Here is a 26,783-nt window from a genome sequence, read left to right as displayed (position 1 = left end):
GTCCACAGCACCAGGGCCACGCTGGCAAATACCTGCACCAATTTTCACCCACCAGAATCCCGGCCCAGAGGACCGGAAAGTAACCCAGGCTTGGAGAATCTAATGCTCAGACCGTTCATAGGATGCAAATGGTTGGCACAGAGATCGACCCTTGGGACGCTGATCCTGCTTTTTTGACCATACTGGATTCTCCGCCACATTGTGAACTCCACTACTGATAGTAGGCGGTGGAGAAACCACCCTCAGGTTTGGCACAGCATGAAACATAAATTGAAAAAAAAACCTGACTTCTCAAAAGAAACAACCTGTTGAGCAAAATAAAATGAAAACAATAAATTGATATATTTTTTAAAAGTAACAAATAAAGATGGTCATTAGAGTTTTTAAAAATGAGGTTGTGTGTGTGCCCAGTTCATTCCAGTCTCAGGATGCTCACTCACTCACCCTCACCCACTTCAAGAGTGGGGGCGAGAGTATGCGTTTGTGTGTGGGGGTGATGGTGAATGAGGACCTCGAGACTGGGACTGAGCAGGACACAAACACTACCCTCCCTCTCAACCCTCACACACTCATCCCTCCTGCTCACAAACTCGCTTCTCTCTCCCTCTCTCACACTCAACTCTCCTTCTCACATACACACCCCTCCCTCTCACACACTTACCCCTCCTTCTCACACACTCACCCCTTCCTCTCACAAACTCGCCTCTCTCTACATACTCAACCCTCCTTCTCACATACTCACCCCTCCCTCTCACACACCCACCCCTCCTTCTCACTTACTCACTCCTCCCTCTCACACACCCACCCCTCCTTCTCACTTACTCACCCCTCCCTCTCATACACTCACCCCTCCCTCTCACATGCTCACCCCTCCCTCTCATACACTCACCCCTCGTTCTCACACACTCACCCCTTCCTCTCACACACTCACCGCTCCTCACACACTCACCCCTCCTCTCACAAACTCGCCTCTCTCCCACATACTCAACCCTCCTTCTCACATACTCACCCTCCCTCTCACACACTCGCCTCTCTCTCACACATTCCCCCTTCCTCTCACAAACTTGCCTCTCTCACACACGTAACCCTCCTTCTCACATACCCCTCCCTCTCACACACTCACCCCTCCTTCTCAAACACTCATCCCACCTTCTCACATACTCACCCTTCCCTCACACACTCACCTCTCTCTCACACATTCACCCCTTCCTCTCACAAACTTGCCTCCCTCTCATACACTCATCCCTCCCCCTCACAGACTCACTGCTCCATCTCACACACTCACCTCTCTCAGACACTCACCCCTCCCTCTCATACAGTCATTCATCCCTCTCATATATTCGCCTTTACCTCTCACACACACTCACTTCTCCCTCACACACTCACTCCTTCCTCACACACTCACACCTCTCTCTCACATACCCACCTCTCTCTCACACACAAAAATATGCTCACCTCTTTCACACACACACCTCCCTCACACACTAATAATTAACCGCCAGGTTCACGTTTTTTTCAAAGGGAGTGCTGATCGGTGCCAGCTGAGGAGGCCACTGAATGACGGGAGGCCGTTGGATACGGGGTGGCTCTCATTAAGTGTATGCAAAAGGGGCTTAATTGGTTTCTTGGCATGCTACATGAAGATCCTGAATTCACCTACGGGAGCGGGCCAATTGCATCGCAAACTGTTTTGCGCCTGGCGCAGATCTAGTTTTTTGCTTCTCCCACTACTCACCAGCCTTGTGACGCTTGAGCGAGAGCATAACAAGGCTGGAGAATCACGCCTTATGTTTGAGATTGTCATTTTCCCACACTAGCAAGCTGAGAAAGGGCTCCAAAACTGATCTTAAAGCTGTTAATACTCATAACTACATTTGTCTACTTTAAAGCTATTATTATCAAACTATTTCTATTGTTCCACTTCACCTGCAGGTTTTAATGTTTTGAGCTTTCTCTTCAATTAAAAAAAAATGTGATCATGGGATGTGGCGTCACTGACTGTAACCACATTGCTGTAGGTCTGGAGTCACATGTAGGCCAGACCAGGTAAGGAGGGTAGATTTCCTTCCAAGGGACATTAGTGAACCAGATGATTTTTTTTTAACGACACTTGACAATGGTTTCATCTAATTCTAGATTTTTATTGAATTCAAATTTCACCATCTGCTGTGGTGGGATTCAAACCCGGGTCCCCAGAGCTTTTCCCCTGGTCTCTGGATTACTGGTCCACTGACAATACCTCTACACTACAGCCTCCCCGAATATCCCCTAAATTGCAATATTAGAACACTCAATTTTTTTTAATGGTTGTACATAACGACAGCCGATGGTCGATGATGCTCATTATTAATTTTTTTTAAATAACTTGCTAATTAATGTTTTATGGTGTGTTATAGTAATCGAATAATAAAATTTGTGTTGCTATACAAAAACAATACCGTTACAAAAAGGCAATGGTGACATTTTAAAGTTGTTCGCAGATAACAGAAACTGTAATAAATTAAAATCTTATTGCCATACATTTGCTCACAATATTACGTCCGTGGTCGTATTTTGTGTCCCTACGCAAGTCTGTCTTCATTCCAAGTGCTGCAAATAACTGATGAGAACTAATCTTCAGCAAAAAAAACAAACAATGAAGACAGAAATTAAGGCAGTTTTGCAGAGAGGGCAACAAACAGAGAGAAAGAGAGAAACATGTGGAAAGGGAGAGAATCCGGGGTAGATTGACACTGGCATAGTGTTTTGAAATACCTTGCAATTTACAAACTGACAGCTGAATGAACATCTATTGTTCCAAATATTAAACACAAGCACGTTGAGCATGCAATTTTTGGTTCCCTCAACTCTGGTTTCCCTGGTAAACCAGTATTCTCTACCAATCACTATCCTTCCTCCAACACCACAGAATTCATTTTGCATTTCACAAACCTTATTGTGCCTTGGGATATTTCTGACACAATGAGGCATTCCATAAGTGCAAGTATTTCTTTCTCTTACTCTCACTATCTTCCCATCTTTCTGCCAAAGTCCAATAAAAGCAAAATACTGCAGATGCTGGAAATCCAAAATGAAAACAGAAAATTCTGCAAATACTTAGCCGGTGTGAAAGTAGCCGTGGAGAGAGAAATAGAGTTAATGTATTAGGCTGATGACTTGGGCGGCATGGTGGCACGTGGTTAGCGCTGCTGTCTCACGACGCTGAAGACCCGGGTTCGAATTCCGGCCCCTGGTCACTGTCTGTGTGGAGTTTGCACATTCTCCTCTTGCCTGCATGGGTTTCACTCCCACAAGCTAAAGATGTACAGGTTAGGTGGATTGGCCACACTAAATTGCTCCTTAACTGGAAAAAAATAATTGGGTACTCTAAGTTTTATAAAAAAGGTTGATGACCCTTCATCCCTTCGGCCATTCATCTTTTCTCAGCTGCTTCTTGACCTTCTGAGCATTTCCAGCATTTTTTGGCATTTATTTTAGCACTGATGGTAAGTTCAGTATCACTTAGCTGGACTGCCCAGCAGCTCCCACACCCATTGGCTGTTATCAGCCCAGCAAGTACCATATTCTATAATCAGGCCAACATTATCCATCTAGCCTAGTTGAATCATCTTGGTGACAGACTCTATCCATTCCTCATGGCTGGGTGAGTTTCAAATAAGTATATCTGTGTTTTGAGACTGTCACCCTGTCCAACTCCCTGGCCTTTAATCTTTGTCACTGGTCTTGATTTCTCCTTCATGCTTTCCTGTTATTTATTTTCTGCATTAGATCTTTTGTCAGGTCTCCTGAAAATACATCAAATGTTGGGACTGCTTCTTTTTCATCTCCCAACTCCATTTATACCGTACACTTGAATTATTTGGAAGAATGAGTAACTCGTCTTCCTGTCATTTCTCAATGCACCTGCATGAATTGGAAGAATTGTTCCCAAACAAATTACAAATCTCAAATGGGTGAAGCTTTCAAGCTGTCCTTGTTTCGCGACACATCAATCTATTTAAACACTTCTGACTTTCTCCAGTTTTTTTCTGCAAGCAGACTTTATTTCAAGCAGGTTGGCTCAGTGCCTCATTGTCATTTTTGTCCTGTGTCTCTTCCATCCTGCTCTCTTTGAAACAGCCATCTAGCTGTACCATACGTTAGTTCTGTCACCTAATCAAACCAATTTTTGCCGATTAATTGTTCCAGAGGTGAGAGGATATCAACCATGATTCCATCTTGAAGGTTCTTCATTTTCTATTTTTACTGCTTTTTATCTGTCTCCTCTGACAATTTCCCCAGATGGAAAATCATTTCTCAGGAGCTTTTATTGATTTCCACATGAAAATGATCAGACTGGCTTGCTTGCACAACTTACTCACATTTTGTTCATTTTTGTGCGTCTCTTAAACCTGTTATCTCGTGTGTCTTTCATATTTCACGTTCCTGCATCAGCGACGATAAGATGGACAATTGATTTAATAGTTATGTTTTTGTTAGTTGATTTCCTGTGACAATGCTTACGGGGAATTTTAAACAAAATGCGCCACTGTCAATCCATCGCTGCCTAATTCTCTTCCTTTGCATAACTATGGCTTTTCTTGTTCTCTTCCATGTATTTTGTTTGTCATCTACCCTACCTTAATTTCTGTCTCCATTGTTTATTTCTTGGTCTTCCTCCGAATTTGTTCTTTTCCTGTAATGCATTTTCCTATGTTGTTCCCTCTTTCATCTCTCTCCCATTCTCTCCCCGCATTGGTTTGACATCCATTTCCTCGTGACATTTTCACATGTGCGCCTGACATTTCTCTCTCTTGTATTTGTTTAACTTTTCTCTTCCCTGGCTTCTTTATGTTCTACCTTCACTCTGTCTGCTTCCCTAATCTATTCAACTGGTTTATTCAGTTTGTATTTTCAGTAGCGCACCAACACTCTGCATGATTGCTCCCATGTTGCCAAAGGTGGGAAACTGATTAATGTGGAACAAAACCATGCAGTAGATGCAGCAACAATTGGGTGCAAAAGAGACCATAGGATAGGAGTTTAGCTAAATGGCAGTTGGAGAACTGAGTTTGGATTGATGGTCTTGTTCTTGTGCCCAACCTGACCTGTACTGACATACTTGGGAATAGCCCCAATACATGTAAAAGTTTGAAGCATTAAATCTCCGAATCTGAGGGTAAGCGATGGGCTGGTGCATCGAAAGCTGTAGGTGTGTCTTCCCATCATTTGTGATCTCAGTCAGTGCTGCATCAGGAAGGGACCAGGACAATATTATAACAAGCCTAAAAAAGATGACGCTTTGCTCGTATCATTGGGATGATAAAATAGGTGGCACGATAAAACCAAAACATTTTGAAGTGTAATTTTGGTCAATTTTGGCAGGGGGCACGATTCAGCGGACATGAAACAAAGTTTGTTTTCGGCCGCATTTGGCCGGGTGTTTCTCAGCCATTTTGATACAGCGGCAGTGAAGGAAAAGCAATATAGTTCCAAATCAGGATCGTGTGTGGCTTGGAAGGGAATTTACAGATGGTTGTATTCACATGTATCTGTGGCCCCTTTTCTCCTTGTTGATCGAAAATCACAGGTTTGGACGGTGCTGTCGAGGAGCCTTGGTGAGTTGGTGAAATGGTAGCTTTCTTATACTTTAAAATTTAATTCCACTGTGGTTTTATTTCACAATGGTTCCACATTCACTTCACTTAGGTTGTTCACTATTTCGTTATCACCTCATCAACTGCACCCCCCTCACCACATTTCCACCCCCATACCCACCACTCAACTCTTCACATCTGCACCAACATGGGGATAGGGTGACCCAAGAAGGGGGCCCTCACTTGGACGGGGGAGGGGATAATCTCCACGTCTGCAGGGGGTGGCATTCCCCATGGGTGGGGGTGGTGGGGACCATAAACTCACTTCGAGATTGAGGCACCCTTTTAAAATTGTGCCCGATCTCTGAGGAGTCGGTTTCATCTACGAGCTCAGCTCCCCACTGCTGAATAAATTTCTAAGTGGGGGCTTGACTAGGATAGCGTGGTACTCTGGCACTCTCTCTGGCACCTGGACACTATGGTACAGTAAGACTGGCAGCTTGACACTGGAACCCTTGTGGTGCCACCCTGGCACTGCCAGGTTGCCTGGATGGCACTGACATGGTACCAGGGGCACTGACATGGTGCCACTCTGGCAGTGCTAACTTGCCTGAGTGCCAGGTTTGCACTGCCAGGGATCGAGCCCAGGCCCAGGGGGGCCTAGCCCATTAGATGGGGGTGTGGGGGGAGGAGGTTTCAGGGACTTCAAGAAGGTTGAGGGAGAAGAGAGGTGTGTCCAGAAAGTGGGAAAAGGATCTGAATGAGAGGGTACAGAGATTGGGGCTGCCAGTCAAAATGGCGCCCAGCTTTGCAAGGAGCATTTCGGCTGGCAAACGCAGCTTGCCAGTGCAGAAAATTGACTAATGTGTGACCTCGTCGATGTGACGATTGCAGGATTTTAGATATATTGGATTATAAACATTTGAAAATTTAAGGGTTAAAAGCCTGGGTGAGAGTGTATTTGACTGCAGTCAGGTTTTTAAAAAGAATCCTGGGCTGGATTCTCCGCCCCGCCGCGCCACATTTACCTTTCACCCCACCGACGAGATGCTCCGTTATGCTGGCTGGTCAATGGGGTTTCCCATTGTGGGGCTGCTCCACGCCATCGGGAAACCCCCAGGCTGCCGGCAAAATGGAGCATCCGCCAGCGGAGAATCCAGCCCCTTGTTTTGCAAACCCAGAAAGCTTTTAGGCGCTAGAGTTGAAATTGACTATTGTAATAGCTTTGGCTAATGCACTGTTGTTTGACTAGGGTGAGTCCCTGGGGAGTTAATGGGTGGGATTTTCCATTTGGGGGGCCATGGGGCTGGATTCTCCATCAGCCGGCGCTGTAATCAGGTGATTGGGTGGAGACATGTGTGTCAGCTGAAAATCGAGGGAGCGCTGGGCGTTGACGGAATGCCATGCTCTGTTGCCTCGACAGTGGCGTGAATCCATCCTACGTCAGATGTACATTAAACGCCGCTGGAATATCATTAAGGGGCCTGACCCGATATTCTTCAGCGCTCCCACGCTGCTACGTCACTGCCAGGAAGAATTACTGGTGGCGAGGCTCACTTGTGGTTATAAAAATCGTGAACAGATGCAGTGGCTGCTGACAGCGAGAGCAGAGGTAGGTCATGTTCCCAGAGACGCGAGCGTGGGTAGCTGGTCCTGCCCGTCCTGCCGCTGGCATGCTTGGCTGGAGTCTGTCTGCCAGGGCCAGAGGAGAAGCAGGGGTTGACCAGGGGATGGGCCTTGGTATTGGGGTGACTGCTGGGACGGGGATGTGCAGGCACAGACCACCATTCTCGCGACCTACAAGGTAGCTACCCATCCCCAATCCCTCTCTCCACCCTACTTTCACCCCACTAACCCTCTGCCCACCCACACCGGGCACCACCCGCTGCTGGCATGGGTGGCGCCAGCCATCGGTATCCATGCCAGCAGGAAGAGGTGCCAGGGCCAGAGGCCCCCACAGTGCCGGCCGCCGACAGGGCCAGGGTGCGGTACAGAAAGGTGCTTGGTGGAACAGCCGGGAGTGGTGTGGCGGAGGGGGAGAGGGGGTGTTGTGCAGGCTGGGGCCGCCATGTAGCCTGTTGGACCTGGTTGGGCACAGGGGTACACACCATGCTAACATGTCAGCATTTCACACCCTGCAGACAATGGACTTTGGAATCAAACCACGAATGGTTGCCATCGTCGTAGCCGCCGCAGCACTGAGGCTGTACAAGCAGGAGCTGCTCGGATAGGACCCTGCAGAAGTGGGGCTTACCCCAGCGGAATAGGAACAAGCCAGTGAGGATGGAGAGTCTGCCGCCCAACAGACAAGGAGGAGGTGGGAAGAATGTGCTTCATTAGGCCTTGTATGTACCTGCAGTGCCTGTCATTCGAGGACCTGCTGGACTGGGCGTGTCATCAACGACTCCGGCTGAGGAGTGCGACGGTGCGGCATATCTGCAGGATCATGACGCAGCTGGAACTGCGAGGGAATGGAGGACACCCGATCCAGGTGACTATCAAGGTGACAGTCGCCTTGAATGTTGTCGCCATAGTGTCCTTCCAGGCGCCGAGCTGGGTCCTGTCCGGGAGCTCATCAGAATACATGGGCAGTGGGGTTCGCCACCCCAGGCAGAATGCCCCAGGTCCAGGGGGTGATTCTGTATACACCTCCCACAGCCTCAGAAAGGCAGACAGCATTGTCAGAGACCCCTCACACCCAGGCTTTGCCCTCTTCCAAACCCTTCCATCAGGCAGAAGATACAGAAGTCTGAACACCCGCACATCCAGACATAGGAACAGCTACTTCCCCACGGCTACTAGACTCCACAATGACTCACTCTTGGACTGATCTGTTCCCTGTAAGAATACTATTCACGACGCCCTATGCTGCTCTTGTTTGGCCCTTGTTTCGCACTGTAACCAATCACGATTTGCTGATGTACCATTGTCAATGTACTCTGCCATTTACTTTTTTGTCTACTATGAACGTACAGTGTACGTTCCCTTGGCCGCAGAAAAATACTTTTTTCGGTACATGTGACAATGAATATCAATATCAATATCTCGATTTTCAGCTGCACGATGCCTTCATTCTGACACACTCAGCGTTTCCTGGCACCCTCAAAGCACTCCCCCGAATGAGGAGTTTTCTCCGAGACAACAGGGGTAAACCACTATGGTTATGGCTGTTGATGCCTATTTGGAGGCCACAGAGACAGGGAAACCCATTACAAGGACCATGCCACGACCAGGGGCATAATAGAGCAGTGCACTTGGACCCCTCTGGAAGGCCTTCGAGAATAGCGCTAGGAGAATCTTCCATATCGTGGTGGCCTGCTATGTCCTCCACAACATTGTGCAGCAGAGTGGCGACATGCTGGAGGAGGGGGATGAATATCAGGCCTCGTCCCGCGAGGAGGGTGTGTGGGAGATCCAGGATGGGCAGGGCATGGGGCCCCAGCATGCACAGGAGGCCACACCAGGGCTGGTGCACTAGGGATGCTCTGATTACCTCCAATTTTGCCAACTAAGAGGCTTGGCCAACGGTGGCACGAATATCCTGTCCCACCCTCCCAGCCTCTTCCCCCCTACCCACAGCCGACCATTCCTATCAAGGCCACCCTCCATGCACTAACCTCTGCCCACCCCCTCCCATACCTGGAAACCCCTCTGTGATACCTACCTGCCGCACTACGGGGTGCGGGCCCTGGTCTGGCAGTAATAGGGGGTCTGGTACCGGGGCGGTGAGTGGGTCTGACCACCTCCAACACCTCCAAGGCGCACATCCATGTGCCCACACCTTCCCACACCCCCTCCCCACCACCGTCACCCCCTCAGCAGCCAGCCCAACCCAGCCATCCCTCACACCCTTCTGACAGCACCGAGGCAGGTTGAAACCATTGTGAACAGGTGTTTATTGTGAACATATGAATATGTATCTACAGTTGCTTGGCGCACCGACCAGGTTCAGAACGCGCTACTCCGCGACAGTGAGGGGCCATAGGTCTTCTCTCTCTCCCTGCAGTGATGCGCTGCCTTCTCCTGGGACGGGGGAAACAGAAAATGCACAGCGTTCGGTAGTCGGATGCAGGCAGTCCAGGGGGTGGCAGCTGGTGGCCTTTGTGAACATGGTAACTGGTCATGACGGGCAGAATGGGTGCTGGCATGTGGTGCAGGGCTTGCGAGCAGACTGCAGGCATATGGGCTTTGGTCTCCCTCTGGGTTTGGGGAGGGGGGACGGTTATGGGTGTGTGGGACGGGGATTGGTTTCATGGGCATGGTGCTGGCTACTCACTCTGGCCATCCTGAGGAGGTCATGCAGCTTCTTGCGACACTGCTGCCCGGTCCTGACAGTTGGGCCTGCGGCGCTCATGACCTCTGTCACCTAAGCCCAGGCCCAGTGGTGGTGTGTGGCAGCCTCTTCCCACCCCAGGGAATAGGATGCCCGGCCTCTGTTCCATCAGGGTCTCGAGCTCCACATCTGTGAATCGGGGTGCTGCTCTTCATGTTGCCACCTTGTTGGGTGGGATGAGTGTGTTTGGGGAATGGAGTGCTTAAATGCGGCTGCAGCTTGACATCATCTCGAGTGCCAATCCTGACACCAGCAAATCAGACATCGTTTTTCATTGGAACTGTTCTCGTTCCACGTGGCGCCAGTGCCAGCCATTAATGGATCCTGGATTGCTCCTGGATCAGCACCGCTTCCGTGGTCATAGGACACCACGGGCGAAATTCTCCGACCCCCAGCAGGGTTGGAGAATCGCCTGGGGCTGCCGAAAATCCCGCCCCCGCCGTGGCAGAGATTCTCCGCCACCCGGGAAGTGGCGGTGGCGGGAATCTCGCCACTCCGATCGGAGAAGCCCCTGCGGTGATTCTCCGGCCCGGATGGGCCGAAGTCCCGCCGCTGGGAGGCCACTCCCGCCGACGAGGTTTGAACCACCTCTGGAACGGCGGGATCAGCAGCGCGAGCGGGCCCCAGGGCCCTGGGGGGGGGGGCGATCGAACCCCGGGGGGTGCCCGCGATCGGGGCCCCCCGCTCAGACTCCGGACCAGTGCCCTGGGTGCACTATTTCTCCTCCGCGGCGGAAGTGGAAGAGAACCCCACATCACGCATGCGCCTGCAGTGACGTCAGCGGCCAGCTGCCGCTGACGTCACTGCCGGCGCGTGCGCCGACCGGCGAAAGCCTTTCAGCCAGCCCCGCTGCCGGGGGCGCCGGTTTTTTGCGCCAGTCTTCTGGTGCCAACCGCTCCGACGCGGGGCTGGTCCCCAAAGGTGGGGAGAATTCCCCACCTTTGGGGAGGCCCGACCCCTGAGTGGTTCGCGCCACTCCCCTACGCCGGGACCCTCCGTCGCGCCGGGTAGGGGAGAATCCCGCCCCACCTTGCATCAGCTGAATTCTCCGCCGTCGGGATTCTCCATTTTGCCGGCAGCCCCGGGGGTTTCCCAATGGCATGGGGCCACCCCATAATGGGAAACCCCATTGACCAGCCGGCAAAACAGAGAATTCCGCGGCGTGCTGCACCAGTGCGGCGGGTTGGAGAAACCCACGCAAAGTCTCTGAAACAGAAAATCCAGCTCTATGTTCTGTCGCCAGAGCTGAATTGCTCCTGTTTCACAATCCCCTTGCGGTTGTAAAGCGGGATGTAATTCAGTATTCCACACCATGAAGATTTTGGCATGTCGTGGAACAAGAGGTATTCCCGGTGCCGCTGTCACCCTCACAGTGCCACCCGGGCACCATGGCATTGCTTGGGTGGCAGGCTGTAAGTGCCAAGGTGCCCGGGTGCTAGAGGGAGTGCCACGGTGCCACACTGCCCTGTCCCTGACCACCCTGGGATCTCTATTTGGCCACGTTTGTGTGGACCAGCACTAAACGGCACTCTGGCAAGGTCCCAGGCGGCAGAAGAATTTAGCAAACGTCTATTTAAATGAGCCTTACGGATTCCTCTGAATCCGCGAGACGTTTGAGTGTCACAAATCTCGCCCATTCAAAGGCCTCGTCCCAACACCATGTTGGGCACGATGAGGCCACTGAATCACGCCCAATGTCTTAATGATATTAAAGTTAGTAATACTGCGTTAATAATAACGTTTGTTTTAATAAACCATGGCCGCGAATCTCAGAGAATGCCAGGAATGCTCTCTAGTGAGCCTCCTGACAGCCTCCGACGCTTCCTGGGATTCGTAGAAGCCCCGCAAGATGTTGGATTCAGAAACCCACCCCAAATGGGCGTGACTGAATGAAGCTCGTGAAGGTAGGTCATAAACCTACTTACGACAGAGCTGCGCGGGATCCAACAGCCTCCTTCGATTCTCTGGCCTCCCCAGGGAGGCTGCAGTCGGGCACCGATCGCTGCTGGCCCACACAAACATGGAACAGGCGGAACGACACCCGGGGGTGTCTCACAGACCCTGGAGATCCCTGGGTGGTCAGGGATATGGCAGATTGGCACCTTGTCCTCTCCCTGGGGCATTGGCACCATTGCACTGCCCAGCTGGCACTGCCGGGCACGAGCAGTGCCTGGGTGCCAGTGGAGCAGTGCAAGGGTGCCTGAGTGCCAGGGTGGCAGTGTCAAGGCCAGGGGGCAAGGGGGTCCATACCCATGAAATGAGGGTGGGGGGGGTTTGATGGGTGGGGACCTGGAAGGTAGTGGGTGCTGTAAGGGGGTTTGGGGGACACCCAGGGATCCCACAGCGGGGTGTCCTCACTTGGGGGTGTGGGTAGTGCCCATGTGTGTGGGTAGTGACATTGCCCATGGGCAGGGGTTGTACCCACGCCCTCACTTAGAGATCGGGGCACCCTTTCAAAATGGCGGGCTGATCTCTGAGTTCAGCTCTCCCGTGTCTATAAAAATTCTAAATGTGGACTAAACCAGTCAGAAACTCCCCCGAGACCAAAAAAGTGACAAAGTGTCATTGAATAGTGATGGGGAACTCGCCAGCGGGAAACTCCCCGAAAAACCCACCACAAATTAACTTTCAAATTTTGGGGGAGAATCAGCCCCCATATCCCTATTTGTGCGTGGAGTCATACGTGAAGCAAAAAATAAAATATTGGGGTTTCTGTCCAGTATCCTGGCAACTGGGGTCTGTTGGGGTTTGCTCCGGGATTGTAATAATATACTTCAGGCGTTGAATGCCTTCTGCGAGCACTTTCATTCTGGATGAAGTTGTTTCTGTTGATAGTTAATCACCAATGATGTCAGTTGATGGCTTTTAACCACTTTGAAGGCAAATAGATGTTCACAATTGATGTAGTTTGAGTGGTGTGTGATTTGATTTATTGCCAGTGCTTTTATTTTATCACTATTAAATGTGAATGATGACCGAATGGTTACCTCCGAATGCAGATCACCGCAAATGAGTTCAAATGAATGCTGTTTGGCACAACATTTTCTGATAGGGATGGATCAATCAGCAAATGGTCATATCATATATATCCTTCAACTACCCAAGTTTCAACTTAATGGGTCTCCTTTGTTTTCAGCAGAAATACCCATTATAGAAACATAGAAAATAGCAGAAGGATGAGGCTATTTGGCCCTTCGAGCCTGCTCTGCCATTCATTATGATGGGCAGCATGGTAGCATAGTGGTTAGCACTATAGCTTCCCCGCACCAGGGACCCAGGTTCGATTCCTGCTTGGGTCACTGTCTGTGCAGAGTCTGCACGTTCTGCCCATGTCTGCGTGGGTTTCCTCCGGGTGCTCCGGTTTCCTCCCACAGTCCAAAGATGTGCAGGTTAGGTGGATTGGCTATGCTAAATTGCCCTTAGGTTAGATGGGGTTGCTGGGTTACGGGGAAAGGGTGGCGGTGTGGGCTCAAGTAGGGTGCTCTTTCCAAGAGCCGGTGCAGACTCGATGGGCCGAATGGCTTCCTTCTGCACTGTAAATTCTATGATGATCATGGCTGACCATTCAAATCAATAGCCTTATCCTGCCTTCCCCCCATATCCTTTGATCTCCAATTGTCCCAAGTACTGTATCTAACTGCGCCATGAAACCAATACAATATTTTGGCCTCAACTACTTTCTGTGGTAGTGAATTCCACAGGCTCACTACTCTGTGGGTGAAGAAATTTCTCCTAATCTCAGTCCTAAATGGTCTATCCTGCATCCTTAGACTGTGACCTCTGGTTCTGGACACCCCCACCATCAGGAACATGCTTTTTGCACCTACCCTGTCTAGTCCTGTTAGAATTTTATAGGTTTCTATGACATCCCCCCTCATTCTTCTGAACTCCAGCAAATACAATCCTAACAACTCCATCTCTCCTCATATGTCAGTCCTTCAATTCCAGGAATCAGCCTGGTAAACCTTTGCTGCACTCTCTGTAGCAAGAACATCCTTCTTCAGAGAAGGAGATCAAAACTGCACACAGTATTCCAGATGTGATCTCACCAAGAGCCTGTATAATTGCAGCAAGACATCCCTGTCCCTGCATTCGAATCCCTTAACTATGAAGGCTTACATACCATTTGTCTTCATTATTGCCTGTTGCACCTGGGTGTACATGGACACCCAGGTCTTGTTGCCCTCTCCTAATTTATAGCCACGCAGATAAGAAATAACCCAACTTTCTATTTTTTCTACCAAAGTGGATAACCCCACATTTATCCAAATTATACTGCATTTGACATTCATTTGCCCACTCACTCAACTTGCCCAAATGATCTCTGCATCCTCCTTACAGCTCACCCTCACACCCAATTTAGTGTCATCTGCAATTTTGGAGATATTGGGCGGAATTCTCTGATAATGGGGCTATGTTCTCACACCCACCTGCGAGGAAATGGGCGCGAACCACTCCGGACTTTCCTGGAAAAAGTCCAGAGTGAGTCTCCATTTTGCAGGAGCTTTCAGAGCCCCTGAGTGCTCCTCGCAGCTCCGGCTGCCGGTATGGGGCCCTGCAATTCCGGCCGCGGGTCCGCGCACGTGTGCGGTGGCGCCGAGCAACATGGCCGACCACGGGCTGGACCCAACAATATAGGCCCCCCGAGATCGCGTGAGCCCACCAATCGGCGCTCAATCGCAAGCCTGGCCGACCTGGAGCCCCCCCCCGGTGACGGATCCCCCTGCCCCCCACCAGGGTGGCCGCGGACTTAGTCCGCAACCGCCACTCTGAGCTCCCTCCGGGTGGAACCATGAGTTAACCAAACCGGCGGGAACTCAGCCAGTTGTCAGCGGAGAATTGCCGTGAGGGCCTCTTTCAATGGCCCCAACTGACGCCGCGTCGACCACACATGCGCGATTGGTGGTGATTCTCTTGTCCCTGGAGAATCGCGGGAGCGGCGTCAGACCCTATTGTGGGTATGATGCCTATTCTCTGCCCCTGCACCGAGCACGATTGCGGCACGGATGCTTAGAGAATCCCAACCATTATATTTAGTTCCCTCATCTAAATCATTGATTATATATTGCGAAAAGCTAGGGTCCTAGCACCAATCCCAGCACTACCCCATTAGCCTGCCATTTGGAAACCTATCTGTTTATTCCTACTCTTTGTTTCCTGTTTACTAACCAGTTTTCTATCCATCTCAATACACTACCCCTAATCCCATGAACTTTAATTTTACATGCTAATTTCTTATGTAGAACTTTGTCAAAAGATTTCTGGAAGTCCAAATAAACGACATTCACTGGCTCCCCCTCATCAATCCTACTGGTTACATCTTTGAAGAATTCCAGTAGATTTGTCATGCATGATTTCCTTTTCATAAATCTATGCTGACTCTGACTGATCCTGCTTTTTTTTTCCAAGTGCTCTGCTATTAAATCTTTGATAATGAATTCTAGAATTCTCCCCACTACCGATGTCAGACTTTCTGGTCTGCAATTCCCTTTTTTTCTCTCTAGCTCCCTTTTTAAATAGTGGTTACATTAGCTCCCCTCCAATCTGTCGGAACTGTTCCAGAGTCCATAGAATCTTGGAAGATGACCATCAATGCATCCACTATTTCTCGGGCCACTTCCTTACGTATTCTGGGATGTAGATTATCATACCCTGGGGATTTACCGGTCTACAATCCCATCAGTTTCCCCAACAGCATTTCTCTACTAATACTGATCTCCTTCAGTTCCTTCCTCTCAATAAACCCAGTAACCCATCATTTCTGGTATCCTCATTTGATGAACTCAGAACCAAAGTATGTATTTAGTTATAGCCATTTCTTTGTTCCCCATTATAAATTCCCTTGTTTCTGACTGTAAGGGCCTACATTTATTTACACCAATCTTTTTTCTTTTCATGTACTTACAGAAGCATTTAAAGTCAGCTTAAAAGTCCCCTGCAAGCTTCCGCTCATACTTTGTTTTATCCTTCATAATCAATCCCTTGGTCCTCCTTTGCTGAATTCTAAACTGCTCCCAATCCTCAGGTCTGTTGTTTTACTTGGCAAAGTTGTATGCTCCTTCCTTGGATAGAAACATAGACACTTGGAAAAAGGAGCAGGAGGAGGCCATTCGGCCCTTCAAGCCTGCTCCACCATTCATTATGATCATGGCTGATCATCTAACTCAATAGCCTGATCCCGCTTTCCCCCGTATCCTTTGATCCCCTTTGCCCTCAGTACTAGATCTAACTGCTTTTTGAAATCATGCAATATTTTGGGGGTGCGGTACGTTTCAGCGCCGCCTTTTCAGCGCCAGGACTTTTCAGCGCCAGGACATTTCAGCGCCAGAAAAAAAAAATTCTCCAATGTTGTCATATAGTTATGACAGAATTTATTTTGGCACTAAGCAATTTACAAATCTGTAAGTTCATAAAATGAAATAAAACTCAAGTGTTAACAAAATGTTTTTATTGTAAAAGATCCACTTATAAAGATCCAAAAACAGTACATTAAAACAATTTACAAATCTGTAAGTTCATAAAATCAATCATTAAAAAGAAAGTTCATTGGACATTCATTGGATATTCATTGGAAAAAACGCATTTAGTTTGTTAAATTGTGCCCTATTGAACGAAGGTAGTCAATTTCATTCCTGCTGCCATATTCGGAAACAATTTTCAATATCCTCTCATCAGCTTTTCTATATTTAAGTAATTTTAATTGAGGTTCATTGCCAGCTAAATGTTTCTCGAAGTGCTCGTCTCTTCCCTTTTTAACATGCTTACGGACATCAATGAACTTCCAGATAGTTGGGTGTGACATTAACAGTTCACTTTTCAATCTCCTGTTGGGCGCCTCAGCATAGTTATTTGTTCTGTCATCCCCATCTAATGTTCTTTGATACATATTCCACATCTCGGTAGGAAATAAAGGACTTAGTCTGCCTGCTCCTCGGCGATTAGGACGGCCGATATAATTGTCTTCTAAATAGTTTAAAACCGGAATTAACTCCTCCGGTAAATTACCTGCTAAAGAATCCACGTGACTGTCAAGGTCGTCAACTGGCACAAAACATAGGCCAGTTATAATTTTCGAATGTAATGCAAAATCGGGATTGCTCTTATATAAACGCATGAGACCAAAACCACTTATCTGCCTAAGTATATTTTGAGACAGATGAAAAAGGCAGCCTCTTACTTCTATATTGGGGAAGGAGTCTTTCATGGTGGTAAAAGCAGCGCGTTCAAAATCACAATTGATAATGGCAGGTCTTGCGTTTGTAATCATCTCTTTTACCGTCGCAAACAACATCATATAGGTCACATACTGTTTGTTTTGTAAAAGCGCGTACAATACAGGGTGAACTCCGTTATTTTTCCTAACCATGATGATATAAACTTGATAAAATAGGTGTGGTGCTACCGTGGAAGTTGCCATGTGTTCTAACCAACTCTCTCTCCCAAATATAATAATCCGTTCGTTGTTCGTACCACTATCCTTTAAACAGAAATTTTCCTCGGTTTCTGGGGTGGGTTTATACATCATGTATTCATGAGGTAACTGAAGCTCTTGAATCGATCTTGGATTATCGGGGACCTGATTAACCTCGTCTCGTTTTCTACGAATAATTTTTCGCATTGCCTGCCTGTTTGGTAACTGTGCCATACCTGCCACGGACATTTTTTCAATACACTTGTTTATAATCATACTTGGAGGCTCACAAGTCTTTTCAGCCCGGTCTCTCGCATCAGTTATGACCTTTTCCACTTCGATAGCAACTGCAGATGGGGGATAAGTATGTTCGTTGATCTTTTCGATCACCTCTCTTTCTAACGTGTGAATGCAGGCCTTGCACCTACCATCCTCATGGCATCGCCAAAACTTAACTTGCTTTTGTTTCTTGCTTTCTTTGTCGAAACGATATATAAAACCGTCATGACAGAACTTCTCTCTGCCTCGCTTGCTTTTCACTGATTCAGCCATGGGTTTAAAGATATGGGGCGTGATTCTCTGCACCCGGGAGAAATCGTGAGGCTGGCGTCAAAAACGGGCGGGTTTGACGCCAGCCTCCGCCCCCCCGACCGGGAACCGATTCTGGTCCGCGGTCGGGGCTAGCATCCCGCGGCCGTGAACTCCGGCATCGCGGGCTTAACGAATTTCGTTAAGCCCGCTAGCCAGAGTTTGCGACGGCTGACGCGTCACATGACGTCAGCCGCGCATGCGCGGATTGGACGACTCCAACCCGCGTATGCACGGATGATGTCATCACGCATTTGCGTGAAACCCGCGCATGCGCAGGCCGGTATGCCCCTCAGCCGCCCCGCGAATGGATACAGCGGGGCGGCGGAAGGATAACGAGTGCGCGGGGTAAGTACCCGCTGCCCACGATCGGTGCCCACCGATCGCGGGCCCATGGCACCCTTGGCACGGCCGTGGTACTGCAGTGCCAATCGGTGCCATGGTTCCCCAGATCGGGACTTTACGGCCGTTTTAACGAACGGTCAGACCAGGTGTGTTTGACGTTCATAAAAACGGTCGTAAAGGCCTTGGAATTCGGCCCATCGGCCAGCTGAGAATCGCTGCTCGCCGTAAAAAAACGGCGGGCAGCGATTCGTGTCGGGAGGCGGGCGTGGGGGGGGGGGGTGAGAATAGCGGGAGGGCGTCAGACCAGCGTGGCCGTAAAAATTTACGACGCCCGCTATTCTCCGCACCGTTGTGAGTGCGGAGAATTACGCCCATGGAACTTACCAAATTTACCAAAAGAAATTTACCAAATAACTAAGTAAGTATAAAAACTTGTTAACAAAACTCTAACATTATCTAAACAGTAATCATAATAAAACTCCAACAAAATCTAAAGACAGTTAGAACGATGAAACGACCAAATAACTAAGTGTAAAAGCTGGTATACCTGTGTCATACCTGTGACCATACTCAAGAATGATTTCTGAATGAATGAGCGCTGAAATGTCCTGGCGCTGAAATATTTGGCGCTGAAATATTTGGCGCTGAAACGTCCTGGCGCTGAAACGGCGGCGCTGAAACGGCGGCGCTGAAACGGCGGCGCTGAAACGTCGGCGCTGAACTGTCCCATTCCCATATTTTGGCCTCAACTACTTCCTGTGGTAACAAATTTCACAGGCCAACCACTCTATGGGTGAAGAGTTTTCTCCTCATCTCTATCTTAAATGGTCTACCCTGTATCCTCTGACTGTGACACCTGGTTCTGGATGCATCCACCATCGAGGACATCCTTCCTGCATCTACCCCGTCTTGTCCAGTTCAGATTTTAAAGGTTTCTATGAGATGCCCCCATTCTTCTGAACTCTCGAGAATACAATCCTTTTGTTTTACAAATTTAGAGTACCCAATTCATTTTTTTCCAATTAAGGGGCAATTTAGTGTGGTCAATCCACCTATTCTCCACATCTTTGGGTTGTGGAGGTGAGACTCACGCATGGATAGGTGAGACACGGGGAGAATGTGCAAACTCCACCTGGAGAGTGACCCGGGATCAGGATTGAATGCTAGTCCTCGGTGCCGTGAGACAGCAATGCTAACTACTGCACCATTGTGCCGCCCTGAGAATACAATCCTAACCGATTCAATCTCTCCTCACACATAGTCCCACCATCCCTTCGCTACACTCCCTCTAGAGCAAGAACATCCTTCCTCAGATAAGGAGACCAAAATTGCACGCATTATTCCAGGTGTGGCCTCACCAGGATCCTATATAAATGTAGCAAGACACCCCTGCTCTGTACTCGAATACTATCTCTAATTTCCCTCGTGAGTCATGGTTTGGCCACCTTTCCCATTTTACTTTTATGCCAGATAGTAATAAACAATTGTTGCAGTTCACCAATGCGCTCCTTTTAAAAAAAAATTAGATTACCCAATTATTTTTTCCAATTAAGGGGCACTTTAGTGTGGCCAATCCACCTACTCTGCATATTTTTGGGTTGTGGGGGTGAAACCCACGCAGACACGGGGAGAATGTGCAAACTCCACACGGACAGTGGCCCAGAGCCGGGATCGAACCTGGGACCTCAGCGCCATGAGGCAGCTGTGCCAATGCGCTCCTTGAATGTTTTCCATTGCCTATGCATTTGGTTTGTTTTGTAGGATATGGGCATCACTGACTTGGCCTACCCTTTAAGGACTTGTTTTCCGCTCACAGACTTAGACAAGAGTGAGACGGCTCTTGTCAGTCAGTGAGTCAGTCTATAAAGCTGAGAAATAAATATTTATTACTCGACAGTTATGCCTTGCCAGCCTTTTAGTCCATCTTCTGTAAAGCCAACTAGAAATCATGTGGTGGCATTGGTAAGATTATGGTATCCAGAATATGCATGAAGTCTGTATCACTATTTAACAAAGTACTGAACAGTAAAGATTCATAGGGGAAGTAAAATTTTTATCGGAGTAATAAAAGCAGAATACTACAGATGCTGGAAATCTGATATAAAAACAACAAATGCTGATTTAGCTCAGCAGGTCTGCCAGCATCTGTGGAGAGAAACAGAGTTAACATTGCGATTTGGAGATCTTAAAACTCAGTCCACTTTTGGGCGCGTTTGGCAGGTGTTTCTCGGCAGCTGCAGTGCCGAGAATCACCCCGCTATCCAACGGCATTTTGTTGTTTCCTTTTTACCTCGGGGAGTTTCTGCCTGCTGAGGCCACACTTAGATTTTCTGCAGGCGAGCTGATCTTGTCTAATGGCTCACTGAAATATGCAGATCACGCCGGGCAGAGTGAGTCGGGTGACTTGTGATCGGCCCAGTGCCCGTCGCAGAACCTGATTTGGGGCTCTCGTGGGATTCACCCATTGTGCCCTGATCGGCACCAGGTGCAATGCGGTCACTGCATCACGCCCATCATCTTTATCCCACTCAAATCACCTGGCCTGTTTACCTAAGTCCAAACACGATAGGCGCGATTCAACCATTGTGTTGCGCACGGCATTAATCAGGGCGCGCTGGGTGAATAGGGGGAAAGACTAAAATTGACATTTGTGCCCAGTGCAAACCATTTTGCGATTCACCTGACCCGCTCCAGCTGAGATCCTGAACAGTGTGTCTAAACTCTCGGAGTGTCAGCGCCATAGCTGCCAACTTCAGAATTGTGGATCATCTCGCAACCAAAGGGTAAGTGTGTGGATGAGCGGAGGGTTGATGAGCACGACCTCCCTAATGTTCCTGGCAGAGGTCTGGGGTAGAACATAGAACATAGAACAGTACAGCACAGAACAGGCCCTTCGGCCCTCAATGTTGTGCCGAGCCATGATCACCCTACTCAAACCCACATATGCACCCTATACCCGTAACCCAACAACCCCCCCCCCCCTTAACCTTACTTTTTATTAGGACACTTCAGGCAATTTAGCATGGCCAATCCACCTAACCCGCACATCTTTGGACTGTGGGAGGAAACCGGAGCACCCGGAGGAAACCCACGCACACAGGGGGAGGACGTGCAGACTCCACACAGACAGTGACCCAGCCGGGAATCGAACCTGAGACCCTGGAGCTGTGAAGCATTTATGCTAACCACCATGCTACCCTGCTGCCCCTAATTGTCTTAATTGTACTTTTTGCAATCACAGAGTCTGCCTGTATATTAAACCAGGAAATTGAGAAACATTGCTGCAACAAATCAACTTCAACAGATATATATACTACAATCTACATAAGCATTTCTCACATTCATCACACTAGATTTGCCTAAATCCTCCTTCATTGAAACAGTTGTGTTGAGGAGCTGTATATCAGTAGGCAGCACGGTAGCATAGTGGTTAGCACAATTGCTTCACAGCTCCAGGCTCCCAGGTTCGAATCCCGGATTGGGTCACGTCTGCACGTTCTCCCTGTGTGTGCGTGGGTTTCCTCCGGGTGCTCTGGTTTCCTCCCACAGTCCAAAGATATGCAGGTTAGGTGGACTGGCCATGCTAAATTGCCCTTAGTATCCAAAATTGCCCTTAGCGTCGGGTGGGGTTACTCGGTTATGGGGATAGGGTGGAGGTGTGGGCTTGGGTAGGATGCTCTTTCCAAGAGCTGGTGCAGACTCGATGGCCGAATGGCCTCCTTCTGCACTGTAAATTCTATGAAAAAAAAATCTGATTTGTTTCTATGATATCCTGATTTCTGGGGAATATTGTTTAACAAAATTGACAGGGCTATATCATATTTTCGTCTTTCAAACCGATATAATGTTCATACACATTTGCATTTTGTCATGACTGCATCAGTATCCTTCATGCCCCAAGTGCAGCTCAACCCAAACCAATGACTGTTAAACTATTATAATATGGATATAAGACATTGCTATTGAGTTGACAGTGACAGAGGTGGGAAAAGAGAGATCTAGGGAAAACGCTCCATTTGTTGTAATCAATGGAAACTGCTTTCTGTATTTCAGAAACTTGGGTTGAATATTCAATACACACAGTGACTGATGCTATCAAGATTGAGAAGAGTTGGGGAGAAGGTGAGCTGCATCAAGGTTTAGTGATTAAATAACACCAAACTTAATAGGGGCTTTTCACAGTAACTTCATTGAAGCCTACTCGTGACAATAAGCGATTTTCATTTTTCAATTAAGTTTTAAATGTCTATATATGTTCAAGATAGAAAGCAAGAAAATAGTTATGTAGAATTACAGATCTGGTCAAGAAACATTTGATCATTGATTCGTGATTGCATCCATTGCTTTTTTTATTGTAGAAATAAACTTGGTCCTTTGTAGTTACACTGGAGCATGCAAATTGTTGTCTGGGGGGGTGGGGGGGGGGGCAGGGGGTGGTGGTGCGTGTGGAGGGGTGGTCAGACCTGGGTATTGACTTTAATACAAATTGTAATATTACAATCTACCCAAGGGAGAGCACAGGTATGATGAGTTGAATGGTCTCTCTCTGAGATGTATGATTCGATACACCTGGAGGTGTGTAGGGCTGGAGGTTAACAGATTGGAATATCACTTGAGTCAGACCCGGAGATTGACCACAGGATGAGATTTTTGATGTGGTCAGCTTCCATTGTAAAACTGAGTCCAAGTAGTGAAGTTAAATGAATGTGAGGCGACTGGATGAAGCTCAGTTTCCAGCACACCTTGTCCCATGTTAGAAATTCTCAACTCTGCCTGAGAAGCATAGAATCATTGAATGACACGCTGATCTTTTAAAAAGCTATCGAATTAATCCCACTTGACTTTCTTTCCCTGTTGCACTTCACATTTTTTCACCACCCTTTTGGCTTTGGGATTTTTGATCTGTTTATTCCTTCCCTGAAATGATTTGACACACAATTATGCTGGCGTGTTTTTTGAAACAATGATTTTGTACCTTTTGGAAAAGGTCACTGGCTGGATCCATTGAAGCAAAAGGATATTAATAGGCACAGGCACCGAAGTTGAAGATTTGTAAAACTAAGCAAGCCAGTTTATGGAATCTTGTGACTTTGTCAATATGAACATTGACTCATCCCAGGTTCATTTAGCCAGGGTGGCCTCAATTAATTTTGATAACGATAGGAAATCACCTCTTTAGGCACACAAACCTGTGCCCAGACAGGGGAAAGATCACTGGTTTTATTGAAAAGCGCACTGAAAAATCACAGATGGGTCTCTAGCTTTCCACTTAATGTGAATTAATGGAGAGGATAGGAAAGTCAGGCTAAATGAGTAATCAGCCATGTTTTAAACAAAAGGGCGACATGGTGGCACAGTGGTTAGCACTGCTGTCTTGCAGCATCAGGGACCCGGGTTCAATTCCGCCCTTGACTGTGTGAAGTTTGCTTGATATCCCCCAGTGTCCAAATATGTACAGGTTAGGCGCATTTACGGGGATAAAGCGGGGGGAGTGGGTGTACATAATGGTGCTGTTTCAGCGGGTCGGCGCAGACCCGATGGGATGAATGGCCTGCTTCTGCCCTGTAGCGATTCTATGAAAGACCATGAGGTGCAGCTTTAAGCCTGTGCCTGGATGCTTAAGGTGCAAGAGATCAGAATTTTCCAGTTAGAAGTTCTCTAGAAAGGAAGCCACTGTCAAAAACATTGGGTCAGCCAAGAAAAGCGACAGAACAATTTTATAATTTTTTGAAGGCAAATGTAAAAACGAGTGAAGTGAGAAAGTTCATTTATAGATCTTGGTCTGTGTATTCATCTGTTGTTTTAAAAAAAAACCAGCTTGTTAATTTGTATTTGGGCTTATCCTTTCCATATATTTTGACATTTTTGCGTTCAAATGCATTCAGAAGTGATTTGACATCAAAATGTTATAATTTGGAATGGGTTTTACATACAGTCAGCTGCTTTTTGTCATCTTTGACATCAAATCCAATCAGAGGCAAAAGGCGCTCGAAGGCATTAATATTAAGTGTTCTACGGCACCAAATGTGATCAACAACCTGCATTGAAAAACTTAAGGAAATTAATGACTTAATATCTGGGTTTATTTTTTTTTCCATTAAGTCCCAAAAAACCTTTCATCTATACTTTTTTTAAAAAATGTTAAGAATCCAATTCCTTTTTCCCAATTAAGGGGAAATTTAGCGTGGCCAATCCACCTAGCCTGCACATCTTTGGGTTGTGGGGGTGAGACTCATGCAGACACAGGGAGAACGTGCAAACGCCACACGGACAGTGACCTGAGGCCGAGATCCAACCCAGGTCCTCAGCGGCGTGAGGCAGCAGTGCTAACCACTGCACCACCGTGCTGCTCCCAATCTTTCATCTATTCTTGCTTGCAAACATCACCAAATTTTGCCTCAGTTCTTAATTAATTTTACTAATTCATTAATTAGTATGCTTGGAAGAAAACATGTGGAATGCAGGAAGACCAGCATTAGTATTGGTGTCCCTGGTGCTGGCCTCACCATTCCACCACCCCCCGCTCCCCACCCCCGACATTGTCTCAGTGACCTTTTGTGGTTTTCGCCGACCCCATCTCCCTCTGGTGGTCTGGCAGCCCCCTGCCTCCCGTTACTCTCTCCTATCCTCCCCCAGTCTCAGTGGGAAATAAAATTAGTTTGTAAAAAGGCATATATTTGAACAGGACAGAGTTGCTCTTTCTAAATTTAGCACACTTTTAGGATTTGAAATGATAGAAATTCAGAAATATAGAGGACAATCTCTCATGATTGTTTTTTGTGTCAGAATGCTTAAGCTAAGTAGGTTTGCAAATTTCAAATATTTGAATGCTACAGTTTGGTGTCAGTTTTGACTATGATGTCAGTTTTTCACTACTTGCAATGTCAAATGATAAGCTAAATTATTTATTTTGAGCGCAATTGATGTCAAATGAATGCAAACACACATGGTTGAATGAAAATGATGGCAAATCATGTCAATGATGTCAAAGTTTCTGGTAGGGGTATTGTCTCAATAAAGTGATTCCTCACATTACAACACTGAAACTGGGGTCTTGAATATAAATAAAGGAAACTACGATGATATGAGGTGTGAGGTGGCTTACTTAAAGATCGTTACTTAAAGGGATGAGGGTGGATGGGTAATGACAATAATTTAAAGAGCGCACCAATAATTGCTCATTCCTGTTTGGCACAAAAACAAAATAGGAAAGGTAGCCAAACTATGACTTACATGGGGAATTAGAGATAGTATTATTCTAGGAAAAGACATACTTTAGAAAGAGCAGCTCTGTTTCTTATCAAACATAAACGTTTTGACAAACTAGTTTTATGTTTTTCTTCATAACCTACAAGTAGTGCAACACACCGCTGCCTCACCTCTCCAGAATTGCAGCAGTCATATCTTCAACTGAGACTGGGGGGGAGAATAGGAGAGAGTACGGGAAGTGGGGGCTGCTGGGCCACCAGAGGGAAATGGGGTAGGTGGAAATCACAATTGGCCAGAAAAAAACAGCAGACCTGAGGATTGGGAGCAGTTTAGAATTCAGCAAAGTAGAACAAAGGGATTCATTAAGAAAGGGAAAATACAGTACGAGAGTAAGCTTGCAGGGAACATAAAGACTGACTGCAAAAGCTTCTTTGGTATGTGAACAAAAAACGATAGGTGTAGACAAATGTAGATCCATTAGAGACAGAAAGAAGGGAATTTATAATGGGGAACAATGAAATGGTTGACCAACAAAATACATACTTTGGTTCTGTCTTCACAAAGGAGGACACAAATAACATACAACATATCAGAAATGTTTGGGAACACAGGGTGGAACTGAAGGAAGTGGGTGTTAGTAGGGAAATGGTGTTGCGGTAATTGATGGGATTGAAGGCTGATAAATCCCCAAAGCACGATAATCTACATCTCAGGGTACTTTATGAAGTGGTCCTCGAAATAGTGGATGCATTAGTGGTTATCTTCCAAGATTCTATAGACTCTGGAACAGTTCCCACAGATTGGAGGATAGCTAATGTGACCCCAATATTGAAAAAGGGAGATAGAGAGAAAAAAGGGAATTATAGACCAGTCAGTCTGACATCAGTAGTGCGGAAAATACTAAAACGTTTATAAAAGATTTAATAGCAGAGCAGTTGGAAAATAGTGATAGGATCGGACAGAGTCAGCATGGATTTTCGAAAGGGAAATCATGAATGACAAATCTACTGCAATTCTTTGAGGATGGAACTAGTAGAGTTAACAAGGGGGAGCCAGTGGATGTGGCTTATTTGGACTTTCAGAATGTTTTTGACAAATTCCACATAGGCTTGTAAAGTTAAAGTTCATGGGATTGGGGGCAGTGTATTGAGATGGATAGAAAACTGGTTGGCAGACAGGAAACAGAGAGTAGGAAGAAACAGGTATTTTTCCAAATGGTAGACAGTGGGGTACCACAAGGATCAATTCGAAGACTCCAGCTACTCACAAAATATATTAATGATTTAGATAATTAAGCTAAATGTAATCTCTCTACATTTAC

At 47.3% G+C, this 26,783-nt stretch overlaps 1 protein-coding gene across 9 annotated transcripts in view; it reads left to right on the top strand.

Annotated features, from left to right (window-relative positions):
- chl1b (cell adhesion molecule L1-like b) overlaps positions 1 to 26,783 on the top strand; it is a 1,165,941-nt gene that overhangs the window by 153,957 nt on the left and 985,201 nt on the right. For 8 of the 9 annotated variants that reach the window (XM_038810698.1, XM_038810699.1, XM_038810703.1 and 5 more), the window contains exon 2: positions 22,307 to 22,375. The exons of the other annotated variant lie outside the window; for it this stretch is intronic. The gene's annotated coding sequence lies outside the window, so the exon portion shown is untranslated. The remainder of the gene's footprint in view (positions 1 to 22,306; positions 22,376 to 26,783) is intronic. 9 annotated transcript variants of the gene reach the window in all.

This window comes from Scyliorhinus canicula, chromosome 11, assembly GCF_902713615.1.
Source record: "Scyliorhinus canicula chromosome 11, sScyCan1.1, whole genome shotgun sequence".
Lineage (NCBI taxonomy): Eukaryota > Metazoa > Chordata > Chondrichthyes > Carcharhiniformes > Scyliorhinidae > Scyliorhinus > Scyliorhinus canicula.
The sequence above is the reverse complement of the archived record's forward strand: the minus strand, read 5'-3'. Positions and strand labels throughout refer to the sequence as shown.